Below are 20,033 nucleotides of genomic sequence, written 5' to 3' on the forward strand. Positions count from 1 at the left end.
ACCTGCACACCAGTCCAGTAAACATCACTAACAGTGCATCTTCTATATATATGATAATGTCGACAGGACAGCAACAAGAGATATCATAGCATAAAAACACATCCCAAACAATTACAAAATGTCAAACTGAAGAAATAGCAACACTGACCAGCCCCCAAGGTTTTCGAGTCGACGAGTCGTTCTGGGGTAGCGACTCTTGAAGAGTCGACCTTGCAGTTGCGACTGGTCGACCCGTTGTTGAGTCGACTATTGTTTACGACTCATCGACTAGTCAACAACTAGTTTCGACTAGTCATTCGACTCAAAAACAGTGCCAGCCCCAGAATGTTTCCGCTGATTTGAAGAAACAGAGTAGGTTCACTGAGACTAGTAAAGCCAGAGAAATCATCAAATGAGTGTATATGATGAAACTGAGATATGTGCAGTGAGTTCACAAACATCATCATCACCTTGCAACCCCAACTAATAAAGTTCTTACTAAGATAGGCACTGAATTTTTACAGCATCATCAACTTGTATGCTGACCTATCCATGATAGCATTACAGAAAATCAAAAAGAGGACATGAAGCAGCATACAAGCCTTGATACCAAGCATAGCACGACCTGCAATCTTGTGCAAGCAACACCATATGGCATACTTTGATATAAAGACCCGTCCATCATAAGAGTGATAGGACCAAATATAGAAGCTTAAGACCTATTAAACATGACAGCAAACATGTAGAACCAGCACAGAGGATCACAAAGCAGGTGAAACTGAAAATTACCTAATCTCTGATACAAGCATACAAACAGAACATGCTAACGCTTCTGGCCTTTAGGTTTGCGCATGTTTGCTCAGAATATATGACCAGTTTAGGATGTGTATAATCAAGGAGGCCTTTTTCAAGAGCCAGCTTACTAAGATACCGTCCTTGTGATCCATCATAGCAAACAAACAAGCAGACAAGCATATTAAACTAGACTTAATTATGCAGCCCATGAACCCAGTGTAGTACAGGGTTTACATTTCAAGCAAGAAAGATTGCATGACAAATGGTTTACTTATGCAGCCTATGAACCTACTGAAGCTGTTGTTCAATTCATATTTGCACACATTTGCTCAGACTTTGTGATCAGTTTAGGATTTACAATCAAGGAAGGAGGCCTCTTTCAAGAGCCAGTGCTTGTGATTCATCACAGCAAACAATTAAGTTGATGTAGGATATAAGCAAAGTATATGTTTTACATTTCAATGTAAGAAAACAAAAACAAAACACTATAGTGGGAACCATGGAACCGGTTCAACCTGAACCTCTAATCACAGATGCAACAGGCTAGTGACAATGATGATGCCACCAAAGCACACAAGGATAGCACTTGTTCTACCTATACACAGCACAGCAAGCACTACACCAATAGGTTAGCATTTTCCTTCCGTTTGATTGATTGATAAGCATTATTAACAAGTCAAAATCCCAGCAGCATAAGTACTAAGGGTCCTATCAAAACTAACTCACGAGTATGCCTATGTTTCTCTTATCGTTCTTTGAAGTCCCAGTTGGAGTCAGGAAAAGACTGGACTTCTATCGATCGCGTTTCTTTTGGCAGGGTGATGAACTAAAAAGAAAATACCAGCTAGCTAAATGGGATATCATCTGTAGACCGAAAGACCAAGGGGGTCTTGGTATTGAGAATCTTGAAGTTAAGAACAGATGCCTTCTCAGTAAGTGGCTGTGGAAGCTGTCCAGTGAGACCGATGCCACGTGGGCGCAAATCCTTCGTAGCAAGTACCTTCAGACCAAAACTTTGTCCCAGGTGACAGTCAGGCTGACCGACTCGCCTTTCTAGAAAGGACTGATGAAAGTCAAACAATCCTTGTTTAATAGGACAAAGTTTAGTATTGGCAACGGTGCTAGTACACGTTTCTGGGAGGACACTTGGCTAGGAGAGACACCCTTGGCCATTCAATACCCGTCTTTATATCGTATTGTTCAACGACGTGAGGTGTTCGTTGCAATGGTATTTCAATCTATCCCCCTTAATATTCAATTCAGACGGTCGCTAGCGGGCAACCGTTGGGAAGCATGGCTCCGTCTAGTTAGGAGACTGATGGAGGTTCAGCTTTCTCAATAACCCGATGAATTACGCTGGAAGCTTACTAGGTCTGGAGTATTCACAGTTAAATCAATGTATATTGATGTTATCAATACGAGCTTCATTCCTACTTCCAAGCATGTTTGGGCTGTCAAAGTTCCATTGAAAATAGAAGTGTTTATGTGGTTTGTCCATAAACAAGTTATTTTAACCAAGGACAACTTGATAACGCGTAATTGGACAGGACCTACTAGGTGTAGCTTCTGTGATTGGGATGAGACGATCAAGCACCTTTTTCTTGATTGCTCGTTAGCCAAAGTTCTTTGGCGGACGGTCCACATTGCTTTTAATATTACTCCACCGAATTCTGTCAACACGTTATTTGGGACATGGCTTAATGGGATTGAGCCTGACTTAGCGAGACATATTCGTGTTGGAGTATGCGCTTTGTTGTGGACTATCTGGAATTGCAGAAATGATTTAGTTTTTAACAGAACATCACGTATTCATTTTTTGCAGGTCATTTTCCGAGCTACGGCATTGATCCGTTCGTGGTCGCTACTCACTCCGATGGAGGCCAGGGAGCATTTGGTTACTGGATTTATCCGCTGGGAGATGGTAGCTCGGGATATCTTCAACCGGTTTGGATGGCGGTCATGTAATAGGATAGGCAATTAGTTTACCTATCTCTCTTTAGCCAGCCGGTTGTGGCGTCCTTTATTTGGCTAGTTTGTGTTTCTAGCGCATTTTGGCTCTGTGTGAGCTTTTTTTTCACTTTTTTCAGTTGGAGACTTTGAGACCTTGTTGGAACCTTTTTATTCGGTTAATAAGATGGCCGTATGCATCAATCTGGTGCAGAGGCCGGGGAGATCCCCCTTTTCGAAAAAAATCAAAACTAACTAAACATGGAGTCGGGTGCTAGGCAAAGTTGATCATTGCTACAGTAAGCAAACAGACAGTTTCCAACAAACACACGACGAGTCAGGTGGCTGCAAATGAACGAGTTCTAGGAGCACAATAACTCGTGTACCTACAAGCCAAAGACAACACAGTTTGTCTTGGTGGTTTTGCTGCAATATATAGCACATCATTCAAAGTTCAATTATTTGCTAGACTTCATAATTACAAGGGTACAACGCAATACTACACTGGCTAGAAAGCAAGTATAAAAAATAAGAATGTTGCCTACAACAGCTCTACATACAACCCCTCCTTCCCATAAGGCAACAACTACACTGACATACAATACTTCTGCCTTGACAATTACAACTTCCATGTCTTCACAGAAAAATAGCCAAACTTCTCATGACCATGAGATTGTGGTGGCCGGGAGATCACCGCCACAGACAACATGACCACATAACTGGACACTAAATCATTGCCTCGATGGCCAGACCATCTCAGGGCACATGAAGATGGGGGGAGACCAGGGACTTACCAGAACCAAAGAAGGCGCCACGGTTGCAGCCTAACAGCTGTCATTATGATGTTGGGGAAGCCGAGGTAGTCTTCCCAGCCACAATAGCATTCGCAGCCACCGCCGGACTACTTCGGTTTTCCTGGAAAGTAACACCATATACACGACGGGCAGATTAGAAAATGAAGAAGCATAGCTGATCCAGCTAGTTCAAGTAAAAATAGAGGTCCAGCTTATATCAGTAAGCCAGTATGCACGTGATCCTAACCACACAAGGACCATGATGTAGCATCACATGAGTTTTGTCAAACGCAAATCACTTAAGTTGAGTGCTATAGCAGCAACATCTACTTGGTACTGGAGTTCCAGCAGAGCATTAGGCCAGAGGCCACTTGGCACCATGGAACCTGCACAATTTCTACCAGCCAGAACCTACACGATGAAGCCACATCTCATCGCAGAAAACTAGAGACACTAGGAGAGAAGCGACCATTTTTACAGAGGAAATTGACACATTCTTTGGATTCATTCAGTGAACAACAAGACCATGTATGCTTTGACAAACAATAGTAACTGGGCTGGATCTAGCAACTAGTCCACTTTGAACAGCGAGTGCATTGTACATGGCTACAGGCGTCTAGAAACAAAGCATCGATAACTTGAAAAAAAGGATATTGGGTGGGAGACACCTTGTGTGGGGCATCGTCATGGTCGGGGTGGACAACCTCGTAAGGACGGACTGGACGATGTCATCGTGGAGCTCAAGCGTCAGGCCAAACATGTCAGGGTGGTCCTACTCATCGACTTCGTCCATGGAGACTGCCTGTTGTACCATGCGAATGGATTACGACTGGAGCAGATCATATTCATCCCGGGCAAAGAAATTGTACTACAGCTCAAACCTTCAGAACAGAAATTCCATTACAGACCATAGATGTACTAAAAGGTACTCCCTCCATCCGGGAAAACTTGTCCCAAGCTTGCCCCTCAAATGGATGTATGTAGCACTAACTTGGTGCTACATACATCCATTTGAGGGATAAGTTTTTTCGGACGGAGGGAGTATATATTACAGAACATAGCTCCTGAACATAAAAATTTCATGGTTCACTCCACAAATTCAACAAAATCTAGAATGGATGCCAAGAACTAGTGATCGTGTCTAGTAAGGACGTTACAGACTGAAAATAAGTTTAGTAATTTACAATCATATATGCCCCTAACATTCATCTACCAAATAGTTGCAGCCTTTACTCTAGCAAACATGTTAACAGTCCAAGTTGTGGTGTAAAACCCAGAAATTAAACACTTGATGGGCAGATCATGGCATCTATTCAAGATTAGAACATCAGGGGGGAAATGTGCCAAGATTTTTTTAACCTAGTAAATCATATTGCTTTCATGCTGCTTGGAATCGAACAAATCGCAAATCAATCACACTCTTTGACGCTCGACAGATGGACGGGGAGAATTGAAAGAGGTCGTACCTTAAGAGTCAAAGCTGGTGAGGTAGTGGCGGAAGAAGGCGGGCATGGATCCAGGGCATGTAACCTTGGAGGTCGAGGGAGCACCGGAGGGTCATTGTCCCAGGTTCATTCAGTTGAGCGTCCATATGTATGGCCCCAAGTTGGAGGCTGCATCTCCAACACCACATGGATCCAGGGGTATGCCTGCAGCAGGAACACGAACAGAGCAACAAGGCGTGAGGAAACCACATTAAAAAATAGACATGCTATTTTTTTTTACCAAAAGTCACCAGGCAGCTTGCTTTGAGTTTAGGCTCATTTCACATAAAGCTTAAGCTTATTGTACTATTAAGCAAATAAATACAAATGTGCTAGCAGTAAAAGACTGAACCCCATTTATCTCTTTGCTAATTAAACAAGGATTACATCACAAGCTGGACTTATCTTAGATTTTTTTTACCACCAATCAGGCATTCAAGCATGAGAATACTATTCTAAAGAAAACACTACCTAGTGCAACATAATAGGCAGGTCATCACAAGAGAAAATAGTGCTCATACTTGGAGTAGGATATGCAACTGCGATGGGCTAATCCAAGTGCAACACCAAACAAACAAATTTGCTAAGAAGCAACATGGCGATGGGTACAGATTTAATGGTTTCGAGTGCATCATGCAAAACATTGCAATGATAAATAATCTAGGGAGGAAAAGGATCTTGCCTTCAGCCTAAGCTTATTTCACATCAAGGCTTAAGCTTATTGTACTACTCCCTCCATAACATCCGTATCTAGACATGTTTTAGTGTTAGAAACATACTTATCTAGACAAATTTACGACAAGTAATTTGGGACGGAGGTTGTATTAGGTAAATACACAGTACAAAATGTGTTAGCAGCAACAAAATGGACCTCATTTCTCTTTGGTAAAAGAAAAACCAGCATTACAACACAAACTAGACATGTTAGAAATTAACCAAGTCAGGAGCCAGGTTGCTTTGAGCTTAAGCTTATTTCACATCAAGCAGCTTATTTCACATCGACCACCATCCTGCACAGATTAATTGGCATGCATGTCAACAATGACGAATAATTAAGAGTATTATGCAGCATGACAGACATTCGTGACAAAACATGCATCTTCTATATTTTGTACAGACTAGAAAGTTAATTTGTTCAGTCTATGTTTCTCCTATTTTGAACGAACCATGGTTTTTTTATTTTTTTTCGTCTAGATATAGGCCGGCGCACCAGAACGTATTCTAGTTATTTCCTGGGAAACATTCAACTAGTACCGGCACCTATAGGAGTAATAGTTTAGTGCCAAGAGAACTAGCTAGCCATATATAGCTTGCGTCCTTCCCATCCACGAGAAAGGAAAATAATGATAATTTGCCGCAATTAATCTTGATGGCATGCAGCCACAAGGGTATAGAGCCATCTGGCTAACTTGCAATATACTCCCTCTGTTCCTAAATATAAGACCATTTAGAGATTCCACTATGAACTATATACGGATGTGTATAGTCCTATTTTAAAGTGTAGATTCACTTATTTTGCTCTGTATGTAATTCATAGTAGAATCTCTAAAAGGTCTCGTATTTAGGAACGGAGGGAGTACTAGTGTACAAACAAGCTAGCTAGCTGGACTAAACACCGACAGTGCGTCTATGCATATATGGTCGTTCGGTTCCAACCACCATTATGCCTATAGCCTAGCTGCACTAACCAACAAGGGCACTCAAAATTCAGAGGACGCAACATCAATTAAATTAACCGTAGTATGGTGGCAGTTCGAAAATACTGCCATCAACAACGATGATGGGAGTTCAAAAATACTGCCATCATTCAGAGGAGGCAAAACACCCCCAAAAAAGTAAAGTCCTTGCTGAACCCGTACATCATGCAGCTTAATGGATTACCTTAGTCGGCGGCATCACCTCCTACCTCGCGTACACAGCCCGGGACTCCCGGCGGGGCAGGATTGAGAGCTGCGTCGTCGGTATCTCGCTCCAATCCGACGCGTCCCGACCTGGAGAAGAGGGACCTGCTGCCGTGAGGTGGGGAGAAGAAACAAAACGAGCAGAAGAGAGTGGGAGAGTGAGGTGGGGAGGAGAAGAGGGACCTTCCGTGACGGGCTCCAGGACTTGCATTTAGTCTTTTGCCTGCAGTGTTATTTTTCTTGTGAGTTTATATTGCGTCCACAACATGTCCACAACATATTCACTGAGCAAGGAAAAATTGCGCTGATTAATGCTTGTCTCTCATCCCTCCCTATGTTTGTGATGGGTTTTTATCTTCTCACTAATGGTACACACGCTGGGTTTGATAAACATAGAGGTTCCTTCTATTAGAACGCGGCTGACAACAAGCGAAAATATCGCATGGTCAAATGGGAGCACATTTGCAGACCCAAGAGCCTTGGGGGGCTGGGCACTATCAATACTCTAGTCATGAACAAGTGACTGATCATCAAATGGTGGTGGAAGATCATGTCCACCACGGACAAGCCCCTTTTGGTACAACATTCTCAAGGCCAAATACTTCCCTTCCTCTAGCCCCATGTTTGCCTGTGCCACGGGCGCCTCTCAGTTCTGGAAAGACCTTGTCAAACTTAGGCCCGTTTTCCAAGGTCTAGTCAAATTTGTTGTGCTTAATGGCAAATCCACTAGATTTTAGTTTGACTGATGGTGCGGCTCGACCACGCTTGCGGTTTCTTTCCCAGTTCTTTTCTCTTACTGCCCTGACCCTGAGATCTCAATCTCTAAGCTCTCTGCCAATAACTGGGACCTTCAACTGCGGCGTTCTCTGTCTCCTGAAGAGTTGGTCGATTGGCAGCGTCTCGTTGCCCACTTCCCTATGCTCTCGAAGGAGGAGGACTCGGTGGCTTGGCCCCACTCTTCGTCTGGTCGGTTCTCTGTTAAATCCCTATATGACAAGCTGATTTCTGGATCGAACACTTCCAAATTCAAGTGGATATGGAGGGCCCGCATTCCTCCAAAGATCAAGATTTTCTTATGGCAGGCTTCCCGTGGGCGGTTGCCGGCTGGTGACCAAATCCGTAAATGTAATGGGCCTGGCTCTGATTGTTGAGCCCTTTGCGGGCAGCGAGAGGACATGACCCATATCTTCTTCAACTGTGTTTTGGCTAAACTCTTTTGGTGTTGTATCAGATCGTGGCTACATGTTTCTTGGAGACCCACTTCCTTCTCAGACCTTCGTCTTCTGGCCTCTAACCTGGTTGGGGCCCAGAGAAGATTGTTCTGGGTGGGATTGGCAGCGGTGTGCTGAACTCTTTGGATGACTAGGAACAAGTTTACCATTGAACATGTCTTTCTTGTTAAACCTCTTGATTGCTTATTTAAAACTTGCGTATTCTTGCAGCAGTGGAGATTATTGACTAAGGAGGAGGACCGAGATGCTTCCGATGTCATGATGTCCAAGATTCGGGCTACTGCTACCTCCCTTCCTCGAGCTCAAGCCGGCAGTTAGGAGTTGTTGGCCCTGATTTCGCTGTTTTTGAGTCTCTGGCCTGGGCGCCGTGTACTGGCCTGGGAGCCATGCACGTTATACTTTAGCTTGGTTTTGTTGCCGTTGATACTTTGGTCATGTTGGGATGTTGGCCCGTGTGGTTTGTTATGACTCTGCATGGTGGCTTTATTTATAAAGTCGGGCTCTGGCCTTTTCTCTAAAAAATTGCCAAGGAAAGTCGTGTCTTAACGGTTCTAATTATGTCACACGATGAGTAACACAAAAAGATCATTATTCCTCACACACACACAAAAAACACAAATAGATTGGTATGACCACTAAGAGTGGTTTTTGTGCTGCCGAGATCGTTTGCACTTCTAGTTTAGAAGATCACAAACTGTGTTTTGTGCATCCTTCTCTTTACCTTTCAATCGAGAGTCATCAACACTTGCCTTGCTTTTCTTTCCTATACTATTAGTATGGCACCCCTTCCCAACTTATCACTTGACTGTCTGAGATCTCTTGGTTCCAAACATCAGGTATCTTGTTCTTGAGCTTGAGCTTTGCCTGCTTTGTATCAACAAAAGCTTTTAGCCCATCTAGCTCGAATAAAGTTTAAAAAGTTATGATACATTTAGTCTTTTGCCTGCGGTGATACCCCGCGTCATGCGAAATTGCGTGAGAAATGTAAGAATTGAACACGCGAGATATTATATTCTAAGTTAATAATTATAATAAACATGTAGGATTCAAAAGAAACATGCATGGAAAAGTGGACTTGACTAATTTATCTTATAGACATGACTATACTCAAATTAAAATACTCACCTAATTAACCTCAACATAGACATAATTAATCTAAACTTGAAACCAATACCGTCGACACGAAGGGTGGTAATAACATGCGCGATATCGGGGTCCGGGTCTAGTGGAGGCCTCAATGGAGGTCGGCGGCAGCGGCCTACTCCTTCCTCAATATGCTAGCCAATACTACGGAGCCATCTAGCTCGTTGTCACCATGGCAACCACCGTATAGGGCCTACGGAGGATGGGGTCTGACCGAACCACCATGTCGACTAGGTTCAATGGAGGCACGCCATAAGTGCCATGACAGCCTTGGTTGGCAGCGACTGCTGGCGCGTGGTGGTGGCACTAATGGTTGTGGAGGTGGAGGTGACGGCGGCGACGGTGCTAGGGTTTGGGAAGCTGCACTCGGTGAAGGTAAGGAAAGGAATAGGGAGGAAGGAGAATCGAGGAGAGAGAGAAGAGAAAGTGTTGACGTATGTTGTTATTTAACTTGGTAGAGGCTGTTTATAGTACTCAAAAATGCATGTGGGCTGGAGTTATTAGAGCCGGTTTCATTTCGAGAACCGGCCAACGAGTTTTAAAGGCGGTTTCATTTTATTTACTTCCTGCGTTAGGTTCCCTACACAGATCGCCTACGTTAGTCATTAGCAGTTTAATGTTTTTTTGGTGGAAAACGCCTCTTAGGAACAATTTGAATAATCATTTCTGTACAAGTGGGATCCACTGGCGGAAGCAGATACCGGCCACGCATACAACAGGGAGACAATCACAACAAAATCTTCCGTGCACGATTTTGTACCTGAAAGTTTCATACGATGTAAATGTAAGTAAAGAGCACAACAACTTTGAATGTACCGTGTCTTTTGCAGTTTTGGAATAGCAAATAGGTTGCAGTCCACAACATACTGAAAAGGTAGAAGGCGAACTAGAAATACATATCAAGAGTATGAGGGAATAGTAGGCACGGGGAAAGCAACCATCGTTGTTCGTGCTAGCTCGTCACGGTCTACGTTTTTGGTTCTCCCAATGATAGGCGTCCGTACTGGTTTACGCGCAGGCCAAGGAAAACTCAAGTGCTTATTTCAGCGCTTTAGAAGCTTCATGAGGGGAGGAGACAAGCAGCAACATTCAATAGAATCAAAGCCCACCGTGAACACAATCTAAACTAAGGCAGATAGAGTACGGATGTTTATATTTTGCCCCACATAATTTCGGTTGACACTTTCAAAAAAATTGGATTAAATTTCAGTGCAATATTTTACTCTTCTTAGCTCATGATACTAAAATTTAGCTTTTGAGTGCATCCATAAAGGCTTTGAACAACAAAACATGTATAGCCTGTGGTTGCTCAAATGTTCTCAGGGGTGAAATGGTCATTCTTACTTCCAAATAACCTTTATCATGCCTAAATGGGCCAATGAGATCAACAAAAAATTATAGCTTTAATTCGAGCAAAATTAGAGTTATCAATGATTTCGATCATTGTCCAAGAATATATTACCTTTGTTTGAAGATAGAATACATGTCATCCCAGAAAGTATACAATCATATGTATATATAGCTTTGACTTCAAAATAGTTCAAACCATACATTCACATTGGTATAGCAAGTGTTAATTTTTAGTTTAGATTTGTTATGGAAAATGCCTTCATAACATATTTATATATATTTTCTACTAACATATACAAATAAAAGTATATTGATGAAAAATTTGGAGACCGTTGATGTATAAAACGACATGTGCTTATGAACAAAGAAAGTGCTCAGATGATTGAATTATCATGTACGCGTCGGGGATAGATTGGCCTTTGGCCTAGTATTTGTTGGTGATAATATTGAAGACTCTTCCTAGCTCGTGTCTTTTGCATGCCCGGATCTTCCTAAATTCCACCCAAAAACATGCTTACAGCTGTTGATCCTAAATATTTTGTAGCACTGTTTCCACTTGCTAGCTTAGTCGGCCTTTTTCCCGTAAAGAACTAAATGGGACTGGCAAAAGGGAAATTCGTAGGGGCATCAAATTGCGGGGGCACGCACCTGCCAAGTCGTGTCCGGCCGATCGCTTTAATATTCGTAAACTTGTTTAGTCTTAGGCCTTTGATTACTGTAGGTTGGGGCTCATCCATGTATGATTTTGACAGGCGTCGTCCATTCCACCTCTCAGGCCTAGTATTGTCTAATGTGTACTCCCTCCGTCTGAAAAAGCTTGTCCCTCAAATGGATGTATCTAGCACTAACTTGGTGCTAGATACATCTATTTGAAGGACAAGCTTTTTCGGACGGATGGGAGTATTACTTTACATAAATGCAAGTAAAGAGCTCAACAACTTTGACTGAAACAATAGTGGGCACCATGACAGGTATCTTCGTTGCTTGAGCTAGCTAGCGCTGCACCTTTCAATTCACCCAACAATTTGCTAAACATGCACAACTAACATTCAAATCAAAAAATGGGAACTGAACTACGATTCTTACCCTTATTAATTTTTCTGAAGTACGCGGCACCCCGGGGGGGGGGGGGGGGGGGGGGGGGGGACCCAGGACACAAACAGTAAACCGAAAGAGTAGTTTTACTTACCTCTCATGTGAAAAGAGAAGGTAAGAAGGGACCATGTTAAAATTGACCAAACCTACAAATGTTGTTGGGGCGTGAAGTCTCCTGGCGAATCTTCCTATGGGTTATTGGTGTTGACGCTTGGTGTAGTGCTTTTGTGGGAACGATAGGTTAGGTAGTGTTCATACCAATGTTGAGGTTATCAGGTCATTGGAATAGGGTTGTTCCCATTTGTATTGGAAAAAGGCACCCAAGAGCATCTCATATCTAGTATTTATAAAGAAAAACATTAGAAAATATAATCAAAGTACAACAAGACATATAATGACTTGTCAAAAATAAAATTACATTGAAATCATATTGGTCGTCGTCTTCCTCCGCTTGCTCGTCATCCACCGGAATATTAAAAGATAAAATTAACAAAAAGTAAGGGATAGAGACATCTGCAAACGCCATACACGGCTTTGAAGACCGCAACAGCTATCCACTCATCGTGAACGACAAGATCTAGTAGTCGGTGTAGAAACATCGGTTGGGGGCAGCATCCCATGCCATGCATGACTATCGCCTCCAATCCTTCACCTCTAATCCACAGGGTTGTAGAAACCGGATCTTGTAGCAGAACAAAACGAATGAAGAGATTGAAGTCATCATGCCAATAACTCGCCAACTACTTCTCTTAATAGACACAGTAACTCCCAAGATCCAAAGAATACCAACAAATCTGGCGACATCTCAATTATCAACAAATCTGGTAGCTTCTCATTGTTCCTCCAGCTCTCTAACTTCTCAGCTCTTTCTTTCAACCGCACATCATCAGACATGAGTTATAGGCATGCTTTCCTTCTGCATAGATCTCATATAGCTTTACAATGCTGATATATTGGTGCCCAAGATGCATTTTATTGGGAAAAACACAACGGTGAGCTCTTCTAAGAAAAAAATGATGATGAGGTGAACAACGTTGTATCATGAGCAGTACTACAAATAAGTATGGCATCCACCTATTTTTCCTATGAGAGGTTCTTATGGCAAGCAAGCTAAGGCAATGGTAATTGGCAAGACTTCTGCTCTCCAATTTGTCAAAGAAGTGCGATGCAAAGCTGAAAAACACGATGAAATGAACGAGGGAGAGGTTAGATTATGAGGGCCCGGTGGAATAGAGCTTGAAGGCTCAACTACCTTGGTATATGCAAAATAATCATGAGTAAACATAATTCTAACCAAGTCACCAGATAGAAACATACTTATCTAACACTGTCCAGAGATTGCACTATAAAATCAATCTTTGCACAACAACTTGCTACGACTATAGCTCTATTCAGTTCTGTTATTTGCTAAAGAGTTTTTTTGGTTAATTCGTACAAGCTCATAGGGCATGAGTACAAACTAAATGTGCACACATCGTAGTTCAAGATCTCCCACACACACACACAAAAAGAGTTCAAGCTATAGACGTCTGAACCAATTCATAGCTTGGCCACAACTCCGAGCCTCTCCCCCGTTTTGGAGAGCCTGCAATGAGATGAGTAAGCACAGTATTACTAAAATCAAATGAGAGAGGGGTGGGGAGTATTACCACAACACAACATGGAGAGGCATAGAGGAATTAGCACTGTCGTCATACTCTCGTTCTCAGCCACCGTGGCTCCATCGTTCCCTAGCCACTTTTAATATATGCATGAAGACACAAAAAGAATGTGTATAAAAAAATCATCATGTATAACACACACAAAAAGTGTACCATATATTTTTTGGGTAGTAATAGCCATGTTTCTTAAAGTAATTTACCGCAGTCCCCATGAAAGATGAAAAAAGTGAAAATTGCCATGGATCATATGTAAAGTAAAATTTCAAGAAAATTAGAGTAAATTGCCATAGTACCATCAAGTTAATTTGGCATGAAAAAAATTGACATAGCGATTATATTGACATGTATGTAATGGTTAAGACTTGTCATGGCAATATAGGTAAACTTGCCATGTTAAAAAAGGTAAAAAATGCCATGGCAAAATGAAAAGTAAATTTTCACAGAGAAAAGAAAGAGGTTAAAACACAAATTGCCATGGTGTTATAGATAAATTTTCCATGTCAATATAGGAAAAATTGCCATGGCAAATTGAAAGAAAAAATTGACATCCTTTATTTTTTCCATTTGAAGGACCTATATTGCTGTGGCAATATAGGTAAACTTGCCATGTCAAAAAGGTAAAAGTTGTCATGGCAATATAGAAAGTAAATTTTTCACAGAAAAAATGAGGTTAAAAAGAAATTACCATGGCGTTAAAGATAAATTTGCCATGCCAATATAGCAAAAATTGCCATGCCAAAATAAAACAAAAATTTGCCATCTTTATTTTTCATTTGAAGGACCTATATTGCCGTGGCAATATAGGTAAATTTACCATGTCAAAAAGGTAAAATTGTCATGGCAAACAAATGGATTTGTCACCAAAAAAACAACACTTGCCATGGCAAAAAACAATTTTTTATGAAGGCAAAAAGTCATTAAAATGTTGCCATGACAAATTTCTTTCTTCTAGACAAATAATTTTGCCATGGCAAATTCACGCACTTTTTTGATAAAAAATACTAAAATTTACCATATTATTTTGGAATTTTGCCATGGCAAATTCACTATACGGCCCATGGCAAATTTCTTTCTTTTAGATGAATATTTTTTTGCCATGGAAAATTCACACATGTTTTTTAGATAAAAATTACTATAAGTTGCCATGTTACTTGCAAATTTTGCATTGGCAAAAAGTGTTACAAATCCATCTGCCGTCAGTGCGTACCGGGATTGGTCCAGCGCAGCTAAAGATTGTACCTGTGCTAAACCAAACCTACAGATTGGAATTTACCATGGTAAATGTGGGTTGAAAATTGCCATGACACCTCTGAAAACTGTAAGATGGTTGACCAGAACAGCTCTTCTTTGCAAAGATGGCAAACTGTATGAATGTGCCATGGCAAAAATTGTTCTCCCTAAGCAAACAACATGGCACAAATACAGTGGGGGCGCATATCAAACATGTAAACTTGCCATCAATGGAAAATGCCCATGGCAACTACAAATTATCCACACCAATTCTAAAGCCAAAAGGAAAATTTACAGGTTGAAAGCTGTACTCAGATGATTGATCCAACAAAAATCATGGCTCAGCTCCCGTATGCATGAACACACAACACACGTATTACGAGGGAGGAAAAAAACACATGGGTAGTAAGGGAATGAGACCTTGAGTTCAGTTCCATGGCATCGGGTGCCGGAGGAGCACGAAGCAGAGGAGCGGTCTCCAGAGGGCCTCCGGCACATACGCATGAACAAAGCTCGGCGGCTATTGGGAGGCGGCGGAATACTTCCCAGCAAGTAGTTCCCCATCGGCGCCGCACGAGGAAGACGGCGTCCCCGCCGACGAGCAGCTTGGGCTCGGGGTGAATCCCGGCGAGTAGATCACCATCGGCGCCGCACGAAGAAGACGGCGTCCCCGTCGGCGAACAGCTCGGCTGCGAGCCGCGGGGCCTCGTCCACCTCCTGGTTGACGTCCGTGAAGCGCGGTAGCGTCGGCGTCAGCGCCGCAGATGCTTTCTTCCTCCACGCCCAGCCTCCTCGAACAGCACTGCGACGGCTCTGCTCCTCCCCCTTCCGCGCCCCGCATCCTCGAGGGCCACCGCTTTTCGATCTATCGCCATGCCGCCGAGATTCACAGGCAGGCCGCCGCACAAACCCTCGTCGGCGATCTGGTCGGGTTGAATCGAGAGTGGTGGTTGCGTGAGTTGGGAAGTGGTGGTTGCCGTCAGGGTGTGGAAGAGAAATGGATAACGAAGTGGGCTTCTCACCCATCTGGCGCGACCGTGCGAGGAAAAAGGGTCGGGCCGACCGTCCGTCCGCGCGTTTCCATCTGGTTGGGTGACGCGGCTGCTGAGAGCATTAATGGAGCATGCTAGTGAAGAATAATTAAGATAAATCCGGCAAGCTTGTTTTAGTTTGAATTTGAAGATATTTTTATGAATTTCTCTATCGTGTCAACATATAAAGTCTGAATGTGTTTTCTATGTCTCTTCTATTATTTTTATTTTTCAGTTTTTCTTGTGTGCGTGTGTGTGTGCGTGCGTGCGTGCGTGTGTCACTTTTTGTATGCGCACACGCATGTGCGTGTTGGGGGAGATGACAACATCGATATAAGATGCAAGTTATTTTTGATGTGTTGAGAGACGATTAATCTCCAACTTTGGTGTTTTGTTATTTGAACATGGAGTATAAGATGAATGTATAGGACGTGAATTTTTGGGACATGCGGCTACGCGCTGCCGTTATCCCGGTCGTCCGGCAACGCGCTACGATTGCTACTTTTATTAGCACTTTTGCAATACGCGCCGCGTGAATTCACACATCGCACGAATACGTGTGTTATAGGTCCCGGCGGTGGGCCAGCAGCATAGCCCACGTTCAATGAATCAGACGAGAAAAACAAAAAAGCCCGGTCCGGGAGATGGATTAACTCCCCGTCCTTCGGTGGATGCGCATAATTGAACCGTCGTCAATGCTCTGGACGTGGGGCAGCCACCATAAGTACCTCGTGGTGTGCACTGTAGCTCATTTTCAATCTGCGTCCTGTGGAGAGCAGAAGAACAGGGGAAATGACTTCGGTAGAAACAGAGATACACAGGTTAGCATATGGACACTGGACTTGATCCTGCGTTTTACTTGGGTATACGCATAAACGTGCTGACGTATATCCAACCTGTTCGTCCCCTTGCATTGCAGACTTTTCTTATGGCAATTGTTATTAGCTGGCAGAGTCTATGTATTAATGTGTCACCCATCAATTGGCAGATGCATCAATGGAATAATGCTAGTACAAGAACTTTATTCATAGCATCTGTTTCATGACAAACTGGATGGTTTAGTGTATGGTAATACTCATATGCTAATTAGCCCAAGATATTACATGGCTAATAACTGGCACACTGATTAAACACACTTGTATGATGGTTAGTCCTAATTTACCGATTAACATATTACTAATACATCGACTAAGCACACAAATTTAGCTGCAACCATGACAAACTTTCTCCCATATATTCAGGTAATTAAATGCATCTCGTAGATATTTTCATATTGTAAGTTCAATTAGAAATCTGTGGAGTTGGTTTTGATGTCTCTAATTTGTTCAAAAATGGGAACCGTAATTTTTGGTTAACATGTATGCTTGTGAAGCTGAGATCAAAACCGAAGCCATAAAAAAATCATTCTCTAATATTGGTGATATCTCAAATATCCTATAAGTTATGTAAAAGTATTTTAACCCTTTCTGTAGAATTTTGCCTGATCTTTTAATTGACATTCTGATTTTGTATCAACGTTGCATTTAAAAATCAGATTCTATTTTTTATGATTCAAGTTAACTATGAAGAATGGAGTTAAGTGATTTTTTAGTCAAAAAATTGATGCATGTAAGAGTTTTAAGTCAGTAGTCCGAAACTAAAAAACCTCATTTTCCAAATTGAACAATGTTGGATGGAGAGAGCTAGTGTGATTATGGACAGGCTGCATGCTTTCAATGTAGTTAACGCTCCAAACGACATGCTCCGCGGCCATCTTCTAATCAAGTACCATGGATAGTGTAGTTATTGTGGTGCAGCTGGCCATTTAGACTGACATGTTAATCAACGCACGTCTTCAATGCGCGAGTCTGCCTTCTAGGCCATCTCCTGGCAAGGTCAGAAGTATACAAGAGTTGTATTAATTGTATACGGTGGATGGAATTTATTATACAGGCTCGATGTATTAGAGCTGCACGAATCGCGCGGAAACAATCGGTCTTGATAATGACCCCGCGTGGCTGCATGTCCACTCAAGATTTATCGGAATGTATACATGGAAATTATTTTTAATTAGTGTGCAAATTATTTTTAAGATGTTAGGTAAGTACCGATGCGACTAGTTAATTCTTTCTCCGAGAACTTCCATTTTATTATGTTTTAGCTTTTGTTTCATTTCCTTTCCTTTATCAAGTGTAATACCAATGCCAATCTTAAATAACATTTTTTTGGAAAATTCTAATAATACATGCTTATTCTTGCTTATTATAAAAGACGTGTTTTGTGTAAATGGTTTGCAAATTTTACCATTATTTATCTTAGTTTGTTTTATTTTCTTTCTTTTTAGAGGGTAATACCAATGCCACCAATTTATTTTTTTCTTAGAAAACTTCATTATTTTGGTTTTTTTAGTTTTTGTTTCATTTTCTTTATTCTTTAAGGGTAATACTAATGCCATATGCTTATTCCTGCATATTATATAAAGCAAAAAAATTGAGTAAATTTAGTTCAAAAAAATTCATTATTTGATTTAGTTTTTTCCATTTCCTCTCTCCTTTATTGGTAATACCAATGACACCAATTTATTTCATATTGGAAAAACTTCTTTTTGCAAAAATTCCACTATTACATGTTTATTCTTGCATAATGTAAAAATGATGCAATTTTAGTGTGAATTGTATGCAAATTTTGTCATTATTTGTTTTATTTTTTATTTTCTTTCTTCTTAAATGGTAATATCAATGTCACTAATTCATTCTTCCTTAGAGAAGTTTTTTATTTTGATTTTTTTTAATTTTCATTTCATTTTCTTTAGCCTTAAGGATAGTAGCAATGCCACAAATTCATTACTTCTTAGGAAATTTGTTTTTGCAAAAAAATCCACTACTATATACTTATTTTTTCATATTATAAAAACACAAATTCTGGGTAAATTGTGTGCAATTTTTATTACTATTTTATTTCTTTTTAAAGGGTAGTACCAGTGCCAATAATTTATTATTAAATTAGAAAACTTTTGTCATTTTTTTAATTTTTTTTCATTTCTTTCGTTTTAAAGGGTAATACCAATCCCGCTAATTCATTCTTAGGAAACTTCATTATTTTTGTTGTATTTATTTTTATTTTTTCTTTGTGGTCAATACCAATGCCGCCAATTCATTTCTTCATAGGTTTTTCTTCTTTCTTTTTTTTGCAAAAAATACACTATTATATATTTTTGCATATTATAAAAACACGCAATTTCAAGCACGAATTCATGTACTAGAGGATTATTGTGGTCAGCTGAGAGCATGTACTAGCAATTTTCCTGTACATACTTATTACCAACTCGTTCCATGAACCAATCAATGTTGGATCTAATCCCTTCTCGTCCACTCAGGCTCAGCTCACTTCATCTTGTACGTGCGTAGTACAACCAATCACAACACAGCTTGCCTCTGAAACGGTGTGTGAGATTAAAGAATAATGGCTTCGTTGTTTCAGCAACGCAGCTTTACTTGATTAGTTGGTGATAAGAGTAGCACGCACGGCGATACACTACGACCCAAGAAAACCTGGCTACCTAGTACACAAATCGACTGAAATAAGTTGTGGTCAGTTGACTGACCCAAGTATGGTTTTCAGTCGACTGTCTTGGAGTCAGTCCCCAAGGGGTATCATGGTCAGTCCCCAACGGTTGTAAGATCATCTACAGCCGGGCTGCACAAATTTGATCTCTTAAACGCCCACGGACGCGCCCGGTCACTGACCGGGCGTGTCCGTTTTGGCCCATTATATTTCCTCTCATTTGTCCACATCCCTCATAATCATCTTCCTCATTTGCCAGACATGTCAACAAACAGCTTATGTGCGTCGTCCACGGCGACTCCTCACTTCCTTGCGCACCAGCAGCAGCAAAGTTGGATCAAATCCTTCGATTGATTACAAGCAATGGCACACAACCATCAAGCGCACTAGCTAGCTTATCAACGAAGCTAGCCACCCGCCGCTGAACGCACCACGGGCACGGGCGCGAGCGGCCTTGGCCAACACACGCGGCAGCGCTTGGCCAAGCACACACGCGGCGACCAACTCGAGGTCAGCACGCATGCATGAGGCGGCGGCGACGACTGCGCGCGGCCATCACGCCGCACCGGCCAGCTTGCTGCGTGCACAGCCAGGCCGGCTCCACGCACGGCCAGCACGCTACAGGCTACACGCGGCCAGCCCGGCTCCGCGCACGGCTAGCACGCCCGCACGGCCCGCGGCTTCGATTGCTCACGCCCGCGGCTGCGCACACTAGCAGAGCAGCCCTGTCCCGAGCACAGCGGTCACGGCAGCTGCGAGCTCCGGCTCAGCCGCGGCCCGCCCCGGCGCGCTCCGTCCCTAGCGAGCATGAGCTCTAGCCCTGGTGCGGCACGGTAGCGCCGACGCGC

General features: G+C 42.1%; 1 long non-coding RNA gene and 1 other non-coding gene across 3 annotated transcripts; both read right to left on the reverse strand.

Moving 5' to 3' along the window:
* Positions 1–831: 831 nt before the first annotated feature.
* On the reverse strand, positions 832–937 carry LOC120970084 (small nucleolar RNA Z118/Z121/Z120). The gene has a single exon (XR_005764832.1). It is a non-coding gene; the product is annotated as a small nucleolar RNA Z118/Z121/Z120 (small nucleolar RNA).
* Positions 938–13,037: 12,100 nt separating this feature from the next.
* Positions 13,038–15,652, reverse strand: LOC109742848 (uncharacterized). Of its 2 annotated transcripts, XR_012189605.1 has the most exons (3): positions 15,032–15,652; positions 13,370–13,457; positions 13,038–13,305 (listed from the first exon to the last, which is right to left on the reverse strand). It is a non-coding gene; the product is annotated as an uncharacterized lncRNA (long non-coding RNA). The 2 variants fall into 2 exon arrangements; XR_002227952.4 differs by lacking the exon at positions 15,032–15,652 and having other exon boundaries at positions 13,370–14,937.
* Between the last annotated feature and the right edge of the window lie 4,381 nt (positions 15,653–20,033).

The sequence above is a fragment of the Aegilops tauschii genome, chromosome 7 (genome assembly GCF_002575655.3).
Source record: "Aegilops tauschii subsp. strangulata cultivar AL8/78 chromosome 7, Aet v6.0, whole genome shotgun sequence".
Classification (NCBI taxonomy): domain Eukaryota; kingdom Viridiplantae; phylum Streptophyta; class Magnoliopsida; order Poales; family Poaceae; genus Aegilops; species Aegilops tauschii.